Source organism: Herpailurus yagouaroundi, unplaced genomic scaffold (genome assembly GCF_014898765.1).
Source record: "Herpailurus yagouaroundi ecotype Mexico unplaced genomic scaffold, PumYag 403, whole genome shotgun sequence".
NCBI classification, from domain to species: Eukaryota; Metazoa; Chordata; class Mammalia; order Carnivora; family Felidae; genus Herpailurus; species Herpailurus yagouaroundi.
The window spans coordinates 1,919,456-1,940,493 of record NW_024412620.1 but is presented as its reverse complement, the minus strand read 5'-3'; the positions used below and the strand labels follow the sequence as shown (position 1 = coordinate 1,940,493).

The window sequence follows — 21,038 nt, the reverse complement described above, 5'->3', positions numbered from 1 at the left end:
CGTACAAAGTCCAATGTGGGGCTTGAACTCACGAACCATGAGAACATGACCTGAGCCGAGATCAGGAGTTGGACTTTTAACCGACAGAGTCACCCAGGTACCCCCACAAAGATCCTTTTACAGTCAGATCCTGCTTCAGTCAGATCCTTCTTAAGAAAAGCAGGAGACTCATCCCCATGGCTTTGTGCTTTGAGAATTCCCTTGTTAGGAAGCAGCTAGTGAGACCTCCAAGGGGCACTGGGGGGCTGAGAGGGTGATGGGCAGGAGTGCAGAAACAGGATCCATTCCCCGAATTACCTACCCACGTGTTTCCTTCAGTTGCTTCTCCGTCTTGTCCCTTCCAGATCTTGTTCAGTGTTAGGTTTGTTTAATAGCATTCTCTCTCTCTCTCTCTCACCCTCTTTTTCTTTTTTCTACCGCCTTCAGGATTTTATTAACATGAGTTTTTATTTTATTTTATTTTATTTTATTTTATTTTATTTTATTTTATTTCTTTTAGGGGCGCCTGGGTGGCTCAGTTGGTTAAGTGTCCAACTTCGGCTCAGGTCATGATCTCACAGCTCATGAGTTTGAGCCCCGCGCTGGGCTCTGTGCTGACAGCTCAGAGCCTGGAGCCTGCTTGGGATTCTGTGTCTCCCTCTCCCTCCCTGCCCCTCCCCCTCTGGCTCTGTCTCTCTCAAAAAATAAATAAAAACATTTACAAAATAAATAAAATACAAAATTTCTTTTAATGTTTATTCAGTTTTTGAGAGAGAGAGAGAGAGAGAGGTTGTGAGCAGGGGAGGGGCAGAGAGAGAGGGAGGCACCGAATCTGAAGCAGCCTCCAGGCTCTGAGCTCTCAGCACAGAGCCCCACGTGGGGCTCGAACTCACAAATCTCGAGATTCTGACATGAGCTGAGCTGAAGTCAGACGCCTCACTGATTGAGCCACCCAGGTGTCCCTTGACATGAGTTTTTAAAAAAACAAGCGTCCTTACCAGTGTGGGCCGGTGAGGGTGGGGAAAGAGGGGATGGGAGAGGAGGGGGAAGACATTCTGCTCTACTGGAAACAAAGCTCTACGAGAATTTTCTCTTTTTTAACCATTAGAAAAGTAATCCTTGCTCTGCTAGGGAAAAATTGTGGAGACAACAGAGAAAAAGAGGGAAAGAAAAGTGGTTGCTCACAGGCCTTCTATCCAGGAATAACCTCGATGTCTGTTGTTTTTTTTTTTAACTTGGGGTCACCGAGAGAAAAATGGAGGGTGCACACAGTGACCTATAACCCTGTGCCCCAACCCCCACAAGGGCCCTAACCTGAGCTCACCTTAGTCACTTATGCAGTCATTCAACAAATACCCACTGGGCCCCTGTCATGTGCCAGGCACTGTGCTAGGTTCTGAGGACACGGTAGCAGACAACACATGCAGCCCTGGCTCCCCACAGGCCTCTCAGTGGTAGAAGAAACAGATGGTTAACCAGTCATTGCCATCACGTTGCCCTTACCGCTCAAGAGCTGACCTCTGACCTAAACACTTTCAATGTATTGTTTTATTTCCTCTTTATAGCCCTGTGAGGAGATACCATTCTCGGCCACATTACACAGATTGAGGGAATTTAGGGGAAAAGAGCCTAAATATTTGGACAAGGGCCATAGAGCTAGTCATGGAAAAGCTGGGGTCTGCACCCACAGCGTCTGACTCTGGCGTGGGGTGAGGATTAGAACAGTGTTGCCCTGGGAGACCCTGTGTGATCAGAGAAGAGCTCCTAAGAAAGTGAGGTTGACCTGAAAACACAAGACAGAAGTTCCAAATTCCATTCTTTCCTCCAGGTCACCCACCAGACTCTAGCATCCCTCCTCAGGAGTCTCCCTCTATCTTTGCCCCTAGCCTGGTTCTTTAAGACCCTACATCTGCCATTCTCACATGCCTTCCTTCTCAGCCCTTCTATCCCGGGGTGTTTCCCCATCAACCCTTCTCAGACCCCCTCTCTGCACTCAAGCTTCTTACCCAGGACCCTGCCCTCTTTCCTGTCAGGGCCATCTTGGAAATTCCCCTTTCCTCCCCTCATCCCCAAAATTTCAAGCTTAGCTCAGAATTCTGGCTTTCCCAACACCAAATATTAATCACATTTCAGGCTAAAACTGCCATGCTCAAGTTTCCCCAAATTCCTGGGAGGGTGGGGCAGGAATGGTATGAGGAGGAATCTGGGACTTTTCAGCACTCGGTCACCCCAGAAAGGCAGGGCAAGAGTCAGGCCTGAGGAAACTTGAAGAACCTGGCACTTCTTCCAAAGTGAGGTGCAGACCAAGCCTTCTCCCCAGGGGTAACTGGCTTTCATTCCAGAGGGTCCACTCCACCCCAGTGACCCAAAGAGAAGGTGGGTGCTGATTCCAGGGTGGCAGATACCAGGGACATGTGTCACTGACTCGCACCTGCCTCTCCTCAGCGCTGCCAGGCCTGGGGAAGCTCAGAAACACCCGGCAGGTGGAAATGCCCGCATCCACCTGCTGCAATGGAAGCCAGTAGGAGAAAGAAGCCGACAGCACTGGCACAGGGACTAAGCTTTTGCCAAGAGAAAGACACACCCAGACTGTAAGCCTTGAATACTTCCTCTTCCAGAGGATTCCTCTTTCGGGAATTCTAACCTCAGGGAACTCCCAGAGCCTGAGGAGGAAGAGTAACAGGTGGAAAGGTGCTGAAGTCACTCACTCAAGGTCTCATTCTAGGGAAACGCTTAATGGAGGAGCAGAAAGAATTTTTAACAAGGTCAGCTCTTCCTCTGAAGACCTGCTTACCGCACATGAGGCACTGCTCAAGAATGCTTTATACACTTGAACTCAACTCATCTTGGGTCCAGGAGAACCTGCTTCACTGAGGCCTTTTACAGGTGCTGGGCCCTGCTGCTAATCTGGTATTTTGACACCATTTTCATTTACAGGATCTCTTTTATAGTCACATCCTTCACTGATTCAGCATACTGAGCATTTACCATATTCCACACACTGAGAAGACAAGTTTCTTCTCTTAAAGAGAGGAGAGTCTAGTGGGAGAGACAGGGAAATAAAAGGAATACTCCATTACAGAGGGAGAAGTGCTTTAAAGAAGGGAAACACATGCTGTGGGAATATAATGGAGGGTTACTTAATGCAAACTGAAGTGTGTGGGGATAGGGGCTATCAGAGGAGGCTTCCTGGGGGAGGTGACACCTTGACTGAGTCTTCAAGGATGCATAGGAGTTAGTCAAGGAGAGAGAAGAAAACACCATGTTAGACCGAGACCTGGAGATGCCTGAGAATGGTAAGTCTGGGAAATACCTGTTGGTCAACATGGGTAGAGCTTGGAAGTGGGGTGGGGCGGAGGGTGGCAGGATGAAATGAGGCAAGATTACGAGACCCTCAGAGTTTGTACTTAATGAGCTTGTGTCAGAGGACCCTCACTGTGCCAGTCCCCAGCTGTCCTTCAAGCCACCCCAGCTGATGCCACATGGAGTGAAAGCACTACTGAGCCCCTTATTGGGCTTATTGCAACTGAGAAACGGAAATTTTAATTGTAATTAATTGTATTGTATGTATGGACATATATGCTTTCTTTTCTCTTGGGAAAATGGTTGGATCATGTTGTAGATGTCTGTTTAGTTTTTAAAGAATTTTTGGTGAAGAATATGTTCAAATTTTATGCTCTGTTTTTAAATTGAATTGTTTCTTTTCTGTTTTTTTTTTTTTAAGATTTTATTTTTTAGAAATGTTTATTTATTTTGAGAGAGAGAGAGAGAGCTCAACACTGAGCCCAATGCCGGGCTCAATTTCACACCTGTGAAATCATGACCTGAAGCTGATATCAAAAGTGGGACACTTAAGGGACTGAGTCACCCAGGCGCCCCCAGTTTTTTTCTTTCTTTTTTTAAATATGAAATTTATCATCAAACTGGTTTCCATACAACACCCAGTGCTCAGCCCAACAGGTGCCCTCCTCAATGTCCATCACCCACCCTCCCCTCCCTCCCACCCCCTCATCAACCCTCAGTTTATTCTCAGTTTTTTAACAGTCTCTTATGGTTTGGTTCCCTCCCTCTCTAACTTTTTTTTTTTCCTTCCCCTCCCCCATGGTCTTCTGTTAAGTTTCTCAGGATCCACATAAGAGTGAAAACGTACGGTATCTGTCTTTCTCTGTATGGCTTATTTCACTTAGCATCACACTCTCCAGTTCCATCCACGTTGCTACAAAAGGCCATATTTCATTCTTTCGCGTTGCCAAGTAGTATTCCATTGTGTATATAAACCACAATTTCTGTTTTTCTCTTTTAATGTGAACCCTTTATTGCCCTGTGAGGTCATGGCATAAAAAAAAAAAAATGGGACTCTTCACAGATTTGCATGTTATCCTTGTGCAAGGGCCATGTTGATCTTCTCTGTATTGTTCCAATTTTAGTATATGTGCTTCTGAAGCCAGCACAAATTGTTTCTTAATATAAAATTTAGGGGGCACTTTATGTTTTCTGGATACAAGTCTTTTATTAGATATGAGCTTTGCAAATATTACCTCCCGTTCTGTGGCTGGTCTTTACATTCATTCTCTTGTTAGAAGTGACTTCTGAAAAGCAGAAGTTTTTAATTTTGGCAAAGTCCTATTTATCAACTTATTCTTTTTATGGACTGTGCTCTTGGCATCGTATCTATGGGATCTTGGTTAAGCCAAAATCACAAAGACTTTCTCCTATGTTTTCTTCTAGAAGTTTTATAATTTTAAGTTGTATACTTAAATTTATGATCCATTTTTGTGTATGATGTGTAGTAGGGAACAAAATTTATTACTTATTTATTTATTCAAAAAGTTTATTTATTTTGGAGAGAGAGAGATAGAGAGTGAGGAGGGGAGGGACAGAAAAAGAGGGAGACAGAGAACCCAAGGAGGCTCTGCACTGACAGTGATGTGGGGCTTGAACTCACCAATCGTGAGATCATGACCTGAGCCGAAATCAAGATTTTGACGCTTAACCAATTGAGCCACCCAGGTGCTCCTCCCCACCCCCTGAAAAAACAATGGATATCTAATTATTACAGTCCCATTTGCTGAAAAGACTACCCCTTCTTCACGAAAAGACTTTACGTCTTTGTCGAAAATCAGTTATCCATATGTATATAGATGTATTTCTAGACTCCTTAGTCTGTCTCACTGATCTGTTTATCTTTACACACTGTCTTGATTACTATAGCTTTATGATATGTCTTGAAGTCAGGTTATGTTAGTCCTCTACATTTATTCTTTTTCAAAGCCATTTCAGTTACTCTTAGTCCTTTGAATTTCATAAATTTAATTTTAATTTTATTTATTTAAAAATATTTTAAATGCTTATTCATTTTTGAGAAATACAGACAGTAAATGAGTGGGGGAGGGGCAGAGAGAGAGGGAGACACAGAATCTGAAGCAGGCTCTAAGCTCCGAGCTGTGAGCACAGAGCCTGATGCGGGGCTTGAACCCACGAACTGTGAGATCATGACCTGAGCTGAAGACGAATGCTTAACCGACTGAGCCACCCAAGTGTCCCTGAATTTCATAAATCAGCTTGTCAATTTCTATAAAAAGTATCTATTGGAAATTTGGTTAATATTTGTTAATATTTGATCTAAGAATCTATAGATCAATTTGGGGAGAAATGCTGTATTAAGAGCACTGAGTCTTCTGATCCACAAACAAGGTACATCTTTCCATTCATTTAGGTCTGCTTTCTAGTTTTCACTGTAGCTTTTCATATCTTTTGTCAAATTTAAACTTTGGTATTTCACATATTTATGCTATTGTAAATTGCAGTTTTCAACTTCAATTTCTGATTGTTCATTCCTGGTATACAGAAACACAATTGATTTTTGTACATTTAGAAACACAATTTTTTTGTGTATTAATCTTGTATTCTGCAGTCTTGCTTGACTCACCTACTAGTTCCATAGCCTTTTTGTAGATTTTATAGAATTGTCTATGTAGACTATGAATAAAGACAGTTTTACTTCTTCCTTTCCAATCTGGATGCCTTATTTTATTTATGTTTTTGCCTTATTGCAATGGCTAGGATCTCAAATACAATGTTAAAGACATGTGGTGAGAAGAAATATCCTTGTATTGTTTCTGATGCTGGGGAGAAAGTATTCAGTCTTTTTTCATTAAGTATAATGTTAGCTGTAGGTTTTTCATAGGTGGCCTTTAGTAAATTGATGAAATTCTCTTCAAATAATCACTTGGTGCTATAAATTTCACCCTAAGTATTCTTTTATTAGCATTCCACAAATTCTGAGATGTGGTATTTTTGTATTCATTCAGTTCAAAACACTTTCTAATCCCTCTTTTGATTTCTTCTTTGATCCAGGGTTTTGTTGTTGTTGTTGTTTTAGAAGTACATTATTTACTTTCCAAATATTTGTGGATTCTTCAGATGTCTTTTTCTTACTGATTTCTAATTTAATTCCATTGTGGTCAGAAAACATATGCATGTGTGTGTGTATGTGATCTTCAATTTACTTTTGACTAGTATTAGTACAGTATTATCTTTTTCCACATTTTTTTTTACACTTAACCTATTTGTGTGTTCCTTGTGGACAGCACATGGTTGGTGTTTGTTTGTTTGTTTGTTTGTTTTAATTTTTTTACGTTTATTTATTTTTGAGACAGAGACAAAGCATGAACGGGGGAGGGTCAGAGAGAGAGGGAGACACAGAATCTCAAACAAGCTCCAGGCTCTGAGCAGTCAGCACAGAGCCCGACGCAGGGCTTGAACTCACGGACCGCAAGATCGTGACCTGAGCTGGAGTCGGATGCCCAACCGACTGAGCCACCCAAGCGCCCCTTGTTTGTTTGTTTTAAATCCAATCTGATGAGTACTCCCTTTTAACTGGAGTATTTAGACCATTTACATTTCATGTGATTATTGATATGGTTAGGTATAAGTCTACCCTGCAGCTATTTGTTTTCTATTTGTACCATCTGTTTGTTAATGCTTTCCCCCCTCTTTTTCTGCCTCCTTTTGATTTCATTGAGTTTATTATTATTATTCCATTTTATCTTCTTTGTTGACTTATTATGTGTAAATCTTTGTTTTCTTATGTTAGTTGTTGCCTAGATTGTAGCATACCTCTTTGAGTTATTACATGCTTCCTTCAGATCATATTATGTCACTTCATGTAAACTATAAAACCATACAGTAGCAAACTTTGTTTCTCCCTTCCCAGCCTTTATGTGATTATTGTCATGTTTTACCTGCACTTATGTAATGAACTCTAAAATAACATCTTTGCTCTTTTGTAAATATTGTTTAAAGAGAGTCTTAAAAAAATAATCTGATACATTTATTTATGTAGTACCATTTCCGTTGCTCTTTATTTCTTTGTGTACATTCAGATTTCCATCTGGAATTGTTTTTCTCCTGCCTAAAAGACTTTAACAGTTCTTCTAATGCAGGTCTTCTGGCAATGAATTCTTCTAACTTTTGCATTTTTGAAAAAAGCTTTATTTCACTTCTGTTTTGAAAAATATTTTCACTGAGTATAGAATTCTAGATTGACGCATATTTTTTTTTTGCTTTCAGTACTTTAAAGATAATGCTCTGCTGTCTTTTCGCTTGCACTCTTTCCAATGAGTGACCTGCTATCATTTTTATCTTTGTTCCTCTGTACATAATTTGTCTTTGTCTTTTTTTTTTTTTTAACCTGGTTCTTTCTAAGCTATGTTTGATTATGGTTTGCCTTGGTGTCAATGTTAAGACTATTTTTCCATAGGATTTATGCTATTCCCATTTTGCTGTCTAATCCCCCAAATCATGTTGATATTCAGGTAGGACTGATGTCGCCAAGAAAGCCATGTATATAACAATTAAAAAGGGGGTGTACTTTTAAAAAATGTTTTATTTATTTCTTCAAAGTAAGCTCCATGCCCAATGTGGGGCTTGAACTCACAACCCTGAAACCAAGAGTCACATGCTCCACTGACTGAGCCAGCCAGCCATCCTTTAAAAAAGGGACTATACTTTAACCAGTTAACTTACCAGTAGGTAACCAGTTACCTTGGCCAAGTCACCAGTTAACTTGGCCAAGTAGGTATTCTTAATAGTAAAATTTTGATTGCTTCTTCTACTATTACTGTTTTAAAACATGACCCTGCCCCAGATTCTTTGATATTCTTCGCACTGAGAAGAGAGATCTATATCTTTTGTCCTTGGACCTGGGTTCTGTGACCACTTGACTAGTGGATTGCAGCAGAAGCAACACTGTACCAATTTCTGGGCTCAGACTTTCAGACCCTGTCAGTTTCTTTTTGTTTCTTAAGATGCCTGTTCTTTGATCCCAGCCACTCTGCCATAAGTAGCCCTAAAGTGCCTGGAGAGAGGCCCATATGGAGAGAAGGCTCACAGCCCACCGCTTTGGCTGAGCTCCCAGAGAGCCAGCACCAGCCATACGAGTAACACATTTTGAAAGTTGATCTGCCAACCCCAGGCTAGCTGTTATAGCTGGTATGGTGTGGAACAGAAATAAATTGTCTGCACTGAGCCCTGCCCAAACTTCAGATTTGTGAGCAAAATGAAAGCTTATTGTTTTAAGCTTTTATGTTCTTACATGATTTGTTACATAGGAATAGATAAAGAGAACATCCTCCCTAAAGAACTGGATTCTAAACCAGTGTCTCAGACAAGTAGCTTCTGCTCCGATCTACTGCGGTTTCCTCTTTTCCAACTTCTAATCTTTTATATGACCTAAGGTGTTCTGCTCTTTTTTCCTTCTGCTCCAGAATAATCCTGTCCTTCTAGAGAACTCACACGATTTGTAGAAAGCACTTGTTCTTCAAATCTGTGTGTGTTTCAAGTGTATTCTAATTACGGCTCTATTAACTGGTTTTTATACAGCTGTTTCCCTCCATTACACTCCACGGGCTCTGCATGTTCGTCATTGTCTCTTGCTAAGTTTTCTAACCAACGCATTCTACATTGTCGTCTATTTTCTCTGACTAAGCAATGTTCTATTTACTGGCTGTAATATTTACCCACGTTAGCTTTTTAAACTCACATTTAGAGTAGGAGTCTTTATTTAAAACTTGCACCAATTCTGCATCACTGAATAAGTTAAGGTTCCCTCAGAAGATCAAAACCGTGCCAGTTATTTGGATCCAGAGAGGCTAATACATATTAATACATCCAAAGATCCTGACTTGATAACTGTATCAGTATGTCTCTCCAGAGAAGCAGAACCAAACCTCTTAATAGATTTATTTCAAGGAACTGACTTACATAATTATGAGGGCCAGCAGATCTGAAATCTGTAGAGCTGGTCAGCAAGCTGGAAGTTCTCCGGCAAGAGCTAAGATTGCAGTCGTGAAGCAGAATTTCTTCTGCCTCCAGGAAACCTCAGGCTTTGCTCCTAGAGTCTTTCACCTGAGTGGATGAGGACTACCCACATTATTGAAGGTAATGTCCTTGATCTAAAGGGGACTGATTGTGGATGTCCACCACATCTAGAACATATCCTAACAGCAACACCTGCATTAGGGTTCATCAGATAACTGGGTACTATAGACCAAGCCCAGTTGACACATAAAACTAACCATCACAGTAAACAAAGGGATAAAATAGAGTTGTAAAATATCATGGAAGTTGCAACTGCAGGGCTCAGAGGAAGCAAAACAAATATTAAATTATTAAAACTTAGAAACTTAGTAGATAGGCCATGAGGAACTGAAACTCAGACCTCTGAGTAGGAGGCATCGCTCATCCAGTATTAGTTGTCTGAGTTCAGAAGAGGGGACTTAGGTCACTGGGACCCAGTTCTTTGTGGAAGGGCAGTGGCTGGCTGTTGTTGGTGTCCCCAAGGAGACACGATGAAGGTGATTCCGTAGGTGTTAGAATAACTGCAAAGCAGATTCAGTTGCCGTTCCAGGGAGAAAACGCTTATGCTATGATGACGAAGTTTTGCTGGGGTAATACTTATAGGAAACACAAGCAGACAAAAAACCCTCAGCAAATATACAGCAAGGAGCACACTTCTTGTTCCTCCTCCAGCCTTGTAGTCTCCATCTAGTGACCAAATGGCAGAGCCAACTGGAAAAGCAAAATACGGCTTTAGGAGTCCCAGCTCTAGGATCCTTGGTGCTCAAGGTTACCAAGGCTGCCAGCATGAAGAAGCAATCCCAGAAGTTCTGAGACTAGATGCCTGCCCACTTCCCCAGACAAAATAAAGTCATTTTCCCATTTTAAAAAACGGTTTGAAACCGAGAGGCAATAACATAATAACTGATACAGTCCATTCCTTTGGCTGGCTATTCAGCATCCATAACACTACTCTACAAATTTTGAACTTTGACATTACCCCAAAAACCTTTGTTCTCCCCCCGAAAGGCAACTTTTCTGCCTACAAACCAAGACAATGTTGCCTTCTTACCAAATTCAAATCTGTAAAGTCTGACTACCATTGCACCCCCGTCTCTGAGCAACATTTGTTATTTTTCAAATTCAATTTCATCTGAACATATGTTTTCTAAAAACCCAATTAACTTCCAATAACACTTGAGAAAATAGTAAGGATAAGAAGGAGAGAGAACAATAAAATAATATATGCAATTATATATACACACACATATATACGTAATAAGCAAGTAATTGGGCATGAGGCCACAAATGATGTTTACAACTTCCTTCTTTCACTATCCATTTCATATTTCCTTTGTCTTCATCCAGTACCTCAGATAGTTGGTTTTTTGTTGTTTCTTTGTTTTGTTTTTGTTTTTATCGTGGGGTAATCCATCTTGCCTAAAGGGTCTGAATCATCACTGGATATGCCTTTGGCAGGGGTGGGTGGGAAAATTGTCATCTATTAACTTTTACTGTTGACATGAAAACACTAAAGTCACCCCTGAGAACGCCCTGGATTCCAAATATAATCCTCCCCATCGAGACGCAGTACCTGATTTTTCTTTGTTAATCAATATCAATCACCCCAGCCAGTAGAGGAACTCTCCTCTTCGCCTGTGGGTTTAGTAGCATGAGGAACACAAAATGATCAGGTGACAGTCTCATTTTCCACATCAACGCAGGATTGATATATGCTCTAGAAGAAGCGTTTGATTTTTGGGAATCAAGACTCCAAACGAACAGAGGTCAGAGTCACAGGGATTGGAAACCAAACGTCTGTGGGCAGGCTCTGAGATCTAGTAGTGAGAAGAGCCAGTCCGCTTCTACCTCTCATTCCCAGACCCATGTAGATAGGCTATGGGACATTCAGAACTACGTATTTATTTATGATCCTAAGTATAATCTACGTCTCTTGAGGAAGAACTGTCCTTTCAGGATATAATCTCTCGACTGGTACCATACCTTCAGTAGGCCAATAAATCTTCCTACAAATCAGCTGCTTCTGGGTAGCGGGGGATGTGGTTATACCAGTGAATTCCATGGGCATGAATCCATTGCTGAAATGACTTTCTTGATCAGAAGCAATCTTGCATACAGTATGCCATATTGTGTAATCGCAGATGATGCTGGCAGAAGATTGTTGGGCAGGAAGCGCGTACTCAGAATACATATCTCTTCCAAGGAGGAAAAAATTTTGCTCTCCTCCATGACAGAAGGGAACAGTCAACTCACCCCTGTCGGCTGGTTGGGCTCATTAGGGAATGGTGTCATATCAGGGGCTTTGCGTAACTGGCAAGTTAGGCATTCAGCGGCATTGCTGGTCAGAAAAAGCTTGATTAGGGCAAGTTCCTGTTGTTGAGCCTACACATACTCCCATCCCTGCCATTACAGCCACTTTATATACAGATCCATTAAACAGGCACTGGAATAACTGGAGAAAGATGTTAACGGAAGTCCACAAGATAGGTCATTTTGTCCCCCTCCAACCAAGGGACTCTTCATCTGTAACTGACTTGGGTCTAGACACTGGATGAGAGGACACTCAAGTTAAATTTTTGGCCACCAGCCTTTTTATATAGATCAAACAACATTCTGGTAGTCTATCCATCTTTTTCACTCCTAGGTGCACCATGATCAGTTGTCCAACTGAAGATTCCTAGTCTCAAAACAGTTTGATTACCACTATGTTCATGTTGTTTTTTATGGTAAATGCCCCCTTGTCTTTGGTGGCTAAGTTCTGTCATTTGGCCTCTGCAATGTGGCAATCCCTTCATTCCCATTGACATCAGCGAGCCCAATTCAGTGTAGGTATCTTCACCACTATATGTGGCTTAGAGAAAACAGCCACCACTGCAGAGTCTTTTATTTAAAAAAAAATTTTTTTAATGTTGTTATTTATTTTTGAGACAGAGAGAGACAGAGCATGAGCAGGGGAAGGGCAGAAAGAGAGGGAGATACAGAATCTGAAGCAGGCTCCAGACTATGAGCTGTCAGCACAGAGCCCGACGCGGGGCTTGAACTCATGGAGTGTGAGATCATGACCTGAGCTGAAGTCGGACGCCCAACAGACTGAGCCACTCAGGCACCCCTAGAGTCTTTTAGAGATGCAAGTGCTAATATCAGCAATGCATTTCTCAATGTTTTGTCCTCTGGGCCCTCTGGTTGATGTGCTTGGGGGGGTAAGTGTGCAGATCTCATGCGATAAGGTCACTTTATCATTCCTTTCTTCCTGTCCTGAATGCCTTCTTCTACGTCATGTCAGGGAAGTTCTAGCATTCCAACCTTACTAAGCACATTCCACCATTGAGTCCAAGGTTCTGTCAGCCAACCAAGAAATTTTTGCCACTTCCAGTTGCAAGAACTAACACATTAAACAGTGTCTGATAAATGCACCCAATAAATATGATCTGATCCAGTTCTATATTCTATCATCCTTTGTCTAGAGCCCATAGAACACACTTCTACATATATTTCCCAGGTTTCTGCCAATTTGTATTATAAAATCTTGTATTTCTTTTAGCAGATAAATTATTTCCTCTGAGTCAGATTTTGTACTATTTCCCCCTTAAAGAACGCTATTTGACTTCACTAATAAGTCTAGTGGCAACAAAGAATGGTTGTGATGGGTCTTGAGAAGAAGACCCCTTGAAGGCAACTGCCCCAGGTGAAGTAGCTATAAGGTTTCCAAAAACATGGATGGGATGGTTGATTCCATACCTGGCAATTGCTGAGCTGCAACCCACCAACCACTGATTGATCTGGGGAGATTTCTCTCAATATAGAAACAAAGGGAAGTATCCTGAAAGTCATTTAAAGGAAATGTATCCTTCCATCACCCCCATCCCAGTCCTACAGTTACTATATTTTAAAAAATTGAAGTATAGTTGACACGTACTTTTACTTTAGTTTCAAGTGCACAACATAGTGATTCAACCAGTCTATACATTACGCTATGCTCACCACACGTGTCGTGTAGCTCTGTCTGTCCCCATATAATGCTATGATAACACCATTGACTATCTTCCCTATGCTGTATATTTTATGACTGTGACTTATTTATTTCACAACTGAAAGCTTATACTTCCCCCTCCCCTACATCCATTTTACCCATCCTTCCACCCTCCTCCAGTCTGGCAGCCATTAGTTTGTTCTCTGAATTTACGGATCTGTTTCTGCTTTTTCTGTTTATTCACTTTTTTTGTTTTGTTTTGTTTTGTTTTAGATTCCACATATAAATGAAATCATGTTATTTATCTTCCTCTTTCTGACTTATTTTACTTAGCTTAATACCCTCAAGGTCCATCCATGTTGTTGCAAATGGCAAGATCTCATCCTTTTTTATGGCTGAGTAATATTTCATTGTGTGTGTATATATACATACCACAACTTCTTTATCCATTCATCTATCCATGGATACGTGGCTTGCTTCCATATAGCTACTGTATTGGTCTAAAGCAGGTCTCATGTGATGCACCGAGACTCCTATGGTGCCATCTAGTGGCAATTGCTCATTGAACCTTATCTTCTCACACGCTACTTTTAACACGTGGTAAACAAAGCAAAGATTCACGTTTTCTAGTGATTCTCCTAAAACTAGATACATATTCAGAGGTTGGGAACGGGTAGGTTGCAGAATTTCTGAGAGACAAGGTGAGGCTCACACCCTCCCCGCTACACCCACATTCGCCAGGACCAAGTATAGCTGACATGACAGATCCCAGAGCTTGCCACATATGGGATCACACATAAAGGTTTGGCGGGGGGGGGGGGGGTCATTCATCATCCCTTCCTTTCAATGAAAGCAGCCTTAAGATATTGAACTAGCTTGAGGTTAAATAGATACAAAATGGCAGTGACGGGTAATCCAGCCCAGATCTTCTGCCTGAAGATGCTACATCTGTTTCTCTTCTCTATTCCTTAAGATGCCCTGGTCTGCAGGCAGCAGCACCCATGGAGCCACCTTGAGGGACGTCTTTATCAACATACATAAAGATTGTGTGACTCTTGATCTCCGGGTCATGAGTTCAAGAACCACATTGGGGGTAGAGTTTACTTTTAAAAAAGCACACATAACGATTGTTTTTCAGGAACAGAGAGCAGCTTTGCTTGCTCCCCCTAAACGAGACCCTACTCCTGGGTTCATAAGGAGTCATGGAAGTTTGTCTCCAGAACCTTCTGCCTTCCTTTCCTGTCATCCAGGATCGTCATGCACCCTTTCACTCATGATACCCATGCCCCCTGCCTTTCTTTCTTGGGCAGCACCTCTAACACCTGTAGCCTCTTTGTTACATATTTCTTGCCTCTTCCTTATTGTGCCACAAGGTGTCCTTGTTGTCTACAGCCCAAAGGTCCTAGGGCTGATGCAGGTACACATACAGAACACCAAGAGCCTCCAAGGGAAAAGCTTTGTCCTCGTGGCAGCAATTTCTGGATTGCTCTAAATTTTAACCCATGGTGAGTCCTATGGTAGATGGCAACCTTGTTGTATTCCTCACACCCTTACTTCACTACACTCTATCCATCTCAGTTCTAGACCTCTGCTTATTAGTCTTTCCCTAACTTTCCTCTACATCAACACCAACACACACACACACACACACACACACACACATGTATGCGCACACATACACATGAAATGCCCTCTTACCTCTCTTCCTACTCCACTGAGTTCTATCCTTCCTTCAAGGTCACAATCACTGTACATGCACAGCTAATTCTGCTTTCAGAGATTCTACCTCACATCATTTTATATGAATTTTTATGGAACTAACTCAGGAACTGAGACAACTATATTCTGGACTTGCATATTTAATCTAGAACTTTAAAATCTACCCCCCCCCCCGACTCCATTGTTTTAACATTGCAAGTCACTGCTTAGACCTGGAAATTCAGTGGTGAACAAAATAGGTCCCTGCCTTCATGGGGTTCGTACTCTAGGGCAAGACAGATCTAATACAAGTGAACACAGGTAAATATATAATTACAGGCTGCGATGATGGTTTGAGATAAGGGTGCCAAGAAAAATAGAAGGAAGTCTATTTATAGATTGGTGAGACCAGAAAACATCTGAGGAAGCAATGTAAATAAACAGACGCAATAAAAGAGAAGGAACCAGACAGAGAAAGAATTGAGAGAAGATAGTTACAAGTGGAGGGAACAGCACGTGTGAAGGCTCTGACAGAGGGAGGAGCGTGGCACCCTCCCAGAAAGAACTGATAGGTAGCTATGGGATTGTAGTGCAGTGAGCAAAGGACAGCGTAGCTGAGAATAATGTGCAGAGGCTGAGTCAGGCAAGGCCTCAAAGGCTATGGTAAGGAGATTGAATTTATTCTACATGCCATACAAAACCATAACTTATTTTAAGCAAGGAAGTAACATGAGCTGGTTTATCAGGAGACCATTGGATGGTATGTAGAGAAAGGCTTAGAAGGCTTCAAAGTGGAAGAGGAAGGCAAGTTAAGAGGCCGTGGCAATGGTCCACAAAAACAATGATGGTAGCAGTAAAAAACATGGTGGAAACGGACCAATTTCAGAGGTAGAATCACAGGAAGTGGTGATGTTTTATGCCTGCTTTTATCCTTATTGTTCTGGGACAGATTTTTAACCAGCTTGCTCAAGGAGAGTCCTGGGAATTGTGTTTTCTGAATATATATATTACGAGTGACAATTTGGGTGAAAGATTTTTAGGTCACACAACCTCTTTCCTTTGCCATGCAGAAGACTGTGCCTTTGTCTTCCAGGCTGTAGGAATCTGGAGGAGAAATCTGAGGTAAATGTGACTTTTTCTTTTCTTGCTGCATATTTATTTATAGGGTTCGGGTTACCTTTTAGAGATCAGAATTCTGCATGAGTAGGTCTGGGAGTAGTTCTTTTATTAATCCGCCCAACACGATGTTATTTAGCCTAGCCACATCCATTCCCCTTTCTTTTGGTGTCAGCAGCCCCGTCATCCTCCGGGAAACCATCTCTCCCTTACTTGCAGGTCATGTGGACACTGGATAGAGCTGACAGGCACTCATTCCCTGAGTGAGAGCATACGGCCAATGAAACCAATACCGCCATCCTTCTCAGCTGCCCAAGCTGATTCAATGGTGAGTACCTGACCCAAGCCCAGCCAATCAGAGTCTGAGGATTAACCCAAGGTTAATGTCACACAGGTATTAGAACGGAAGAACTCTTTCCTCCCACCGGGCTTGGAAAGCTGGAAGAATATCAGTATGGAGTGACTGGGTGCCACCCCATGGGAACAACCTACCCAAGAATGAAGCCACCCAAGAGAAAGCCAGAGCTGGAGAAGTGGATTCCTAGTGAAACTTTGAGCTTCATTAGGTGAGCCAATAAAATCCCTCTCCTCTTTTGCTTAAGCCAGTTTGAGCTGGGACCCTGGCACAACCCAAAGGTTCCTGACGAAATACAGCTAGCATATTTAATTTTAAAAACAGGATTTTACTTAAAGCCAATAAATGTCCTATCTATGGCTCCTTCTACAAATAATTTTGTTCATTATTTTAGGAGCTTCTGTTATTTGTGGGTTGGCTTTTTGATATCTGTCTTTCAAAATTATTCTATTCTTTCATTTTCATTTCTTTTTCTTTTGCTTTTGTGTTCTAGGAAATTTATCTTCATCTTATCTGTTACTAATTTACTTCCCTGCAGTGTCCATTTGCATATCATGGCTTCCATTTTAGAGCTTAATTCAATAACCATGTTTTCCAGCCTAGTAACATTTTTCTTCCACTTAGATTGTTTCCTCTTTATAATGGCTTGTTTTAGTCACACAGGTGTAATTTTTTTTTTTTTAGCATCTAGCATATGACGTTCTTTGTTTTTTAATTGTTTTTAATGTTTATTTATTTTTGAGAGAGAGAGAGAGACAGAGACAGAGCGTGAGTGGGGGAGGGGCAGAGAGAGAGACAGAGATACAGAATCCAAACAGGCTCCAGGCTCTGAGCTGTCAGCACAGAGCCTGAAGCGGGGCTCAAACCCACGAGTTGTGAGATCATGACCTGAGCCGAAGTTGGACGCTTAACCGACTGAACCACCGAGGTGCCCCTGGCGTTATTTGATAAATAAAAAAAAAGTGAATAGAACTGTCATTTATTTTCTTGATCAATGATTTCCCGTATTATATTATTTAACTCTCCTTAGTCTACTTTGTCTTTATAGCATCTACTACCTGAAATAGAAAATAGATAGACTGTAGATGGATGAATGGATGGACAGACAGATAGATAGATAGATAGATGATAGATAGATAGATAATCTCCCAGGACCTAAAACAATGCTTGGCACAAGTTGGCACTCAAGAACTATTTGTCAGACGTGTAGATGAATGATGTAAGTGCATTCATTTGCTCACAGCATCCCTGAGAAAGTTAACTAGCACAAAAAGATAGGCAACAATCCAGGGTAGCTGAGAGCTGTAAGAAATACATACATGATTAAAATCCAGATAAACTATTCAGATACAGTTATACACTGGAATGTGAGCCAGGTGTGGGCACAGAATATCACTTAGTGCTTTAAATGATCAGAACAGTTTCCACAGAGACACCAAGGATTGAGTGGAATTTGAGGAAGGGATACGATTTGGAAAAGAAAGGGGCTGGTGAAGTTTTCTTCCGAAAAGGATTCCTCTGGGACTCAGGCCAATGCACCCACTGATGTCAGTGCCCATTCAGTCCTTCAAAGTCACAACTCCCATAAAGTCATGAAATTTCAGGGCCCAAACAAATAGACACTTTTAGAGTGAAAAATCCCAGCCCATCTTCTTTTCCTTCACTCCCAAATGAAGGTGCAGAAAGCAGCTGAGACTGGTTGAGAGAGGTTTGTTTGCCAGGGTTCTTCTCTCTTGTGTCTCTGATTCTTGGGTTGTTATGACAGGCATCTCTGATCAGGACCACTTTTAGGCACCAAATCCTCTCCTTATTGGGCCCTATACTATCCCTGGAAAGATGCTGACATCAGTAAAATCTTACTGAGAGTAAAGATGCAGCCTGTGACTCAAATGATGCATACCTGTTGTGATAAATGTGCTTATCATCATTAATTACAATTTGAATGGTGCCTCTAGAATCGTGCAGTGTACAATTGAACAGCTGCCCTGGGCACTCTTGTTATGACTAAAACCTGCCCTAATTCCTTCCATCTCTAGTCACTTTCAGCTTCTCACTACACGTATGATTCAAGGCACCCAACCTGGTGGGGACTGTAAGGAGACATAGAAAACAGATGAAAATCAAGAAAAGAACAAGTTGAACTGGTTAACATTGAAGCCAAGGAATGTCTGTGTTGGGAAGGACTTCATTGGCCTCAACTCTCCCAGTGCCGGAGTTCTCTATTGCCATGACTTGGACAGATGTCATCCAACTCGGCTCCATGAATTCCAGAGTCTGCGATCGTCATCTGCAAACTCAGCGGGCAGGTGTAAATGACAAGCAACTCATATTTAAATATAATGAAAATCAATGTATGTAATATAGTTAAATTCATAAATCACTTCTGGATTTCATACAGTTAGATAGGTTCCTGTGCTGCTCTACAAGACAGATGAGAGGGGAACCTTTCTGAGCCTCCTGCCATGAAGGGAAGGGAGAGACAAAGATGACTTGGTATTATAGTGCTCAGACTGGTGTGATTTTTCCCTCTTACCATGGTGGAGTGGCTCCCAAATGCTGATCCCTGGAGCAATGCTGGACTGGCTGCTCCAAAACCCCCAAAGAGCTTTATACAGTTTCCCAGGTCCAACCCCCACCCCCACCCCCGAGAGCCTGAATTTAGCTGATCAGGGGTGAGGCCTGGGCATCTCTATTTTTTTAAAGCTTCAACTTATTTTGAGGTACATCCAGGCTGAAATTCACTTCCTTAGAGAGCTCAGCCTGGATAACCCCATTCCTGGTGATAAAAACCAAAACCAAACCAAAACCAAAAATGTTATGATCCCTAAAACTCATACAAGCAGATAGTTCTTATATCTTCTGGCAGAGTTTTCTGAAATCATGTTTTTTTTTTTTTTTTCTTTTACTACTGAAAGCAGTTTGAGTAATGCTTTCCTGCTCTCCCCAACCCAGCCATGCCCCAAAGCATCACCTGTCACACGCCTGTGACTGGGCCTCTCCATCTCAGCTTGCCCTCTTTGTTGCGGGCCAGCCAAGATGCTGACAGGAACAAAACTGACTTGTTTTTGAGAATAAAGATACAAGCGATGGCTGAGATGACGCACACATGTTCACGGAGGGAGACTCTCACATCCGACCGGCCTTCTTCCGTCCACAGAGAGTCACGTTGCTACTCTAACCACATCACTAATTCCGAAAGACGGGGACTCCTACACACAGCCTCCAGGTCAACGCTCCTGGTTGGGGCAGGCATCTGGAAGACATCCAGTCCCAAGTTCTTAGCACCTCAAGTTATCTCAGCACTAACTGCTAAAGCCCATGGGCGTAACTGCATTGTGGAAAGCAGTATTCTCAATTTGTAGAATCTCTGGGGTGCTTGTTGAAAAATGCCAACTCTCGGGCCCCACAAAAAACCTTCTGAATATCTGAGGTGGGGCCAGGAAACCTGCCTTCTGAACAAGCAAGCCCAGGTAATTCTGAACAAGGCTGATTTTGAACTTCACTCATTCAGGAAGGATGAAGGAAAAAGGAAAGGAAAAGTATGTAGAAAAAGGGAACAACTTCTTCCCTGCCCTCCCAGGGCCATTACCATCTCATTGTGAGATCTTGGCCAGACATTCCCCTCCCTTTCCTATGCATTGTCTTCCTTAGGAAAAGATCTTACCAAAAGATTGGTCTTTTTTTTTTTTTTTTTTTTTTTTTTTAAGGCTAGCTTGTCAACCTTGCATCGGGGTCCAGTTCTAGCCATTTGGGCAGAGGGGACAGAAAAAGGAGAAAGGAAAGTGGGTAGGAATATACAGGGAGAGAAGGACAGTGTTGGAAGAAAAGCCCAAGCTTGAGACATGCCTATGTAAAAAAAAAAAAAAAAAGGAGGAGGAGGAAGAGAGGAGGAAGTGGAGGAGAAGAAAAGGTAAGACAAAAGAAATCCATACCCTTATTATGTCACTTAGAATCAAATCATTAAGTGACGATTTATCTATTAAGTTCTTTCCCAATGAGCCTGGGTTGTAAAAAATCAAGTCAAAAAAAGTCACAGCTCCATCACTTATTGGGTAGGTGACCTTGGGCAGATGACGGAACCTCTCTGAGATTTAGTTCCCTTATCTGTAAATTGAAGGTAATCACCTTATAAGGCTGACTGTTTATTTTAATGAGGTGATATATTTAACGTGCCTAGAGGTGCCTGGGGGGCTCAGTCAGTTAACCATCCAACTCTTGATTTTGGCTCAGGTCATGATCTCATGGTCGTGAGATTGAGCCCCATGTCAGGCTCTGTGCTGGGAGTGGAGCCTGTTTAAGATTCTCTCTCTCTCTCTCTCTCTCTCTCTCTCTCTTTCTCTCTCTCTCTCTCTCTCTCTCTCTCTCTCTCTCTCCCTCTGCCCCTTCCGTGCTTGTATTCTTTCTCTTGAAGAAAAGATAATGGAAATAATTAAAAAATTAAAATCAAATATCTAGCACAGGTGTTGGTCCATGATAGGCCGTCAAAACCCCTAGATATTATTAACAATATAACTCTGTAATATACATCTTTCTGCACTTCCCTCCCTTTGTTTCTTTTCA

At 41.9% G+C, this 21,038-nt stretch overlaps 1 non-coding gene across 1 annotated transcript; it reads right to left on the bottom strand.

Annotated features, from left to right (window-relative positions):
- Positions 1–4,323: 4,323 nt before the first annotated feature.
- LOC121022447 (U6 spliceosomal RNA) lies at positions 4,324–4,430 on the bottom strand. Its single transcript, XR_005786946.1, has one exon. It is a non-coding gene; the product is annotated as a U6 spliceosomal RNA (small nuclear RNA).
- Between the last annotated feature and the right edge of the window lie 16,608 nt (positions 4,431–21,038).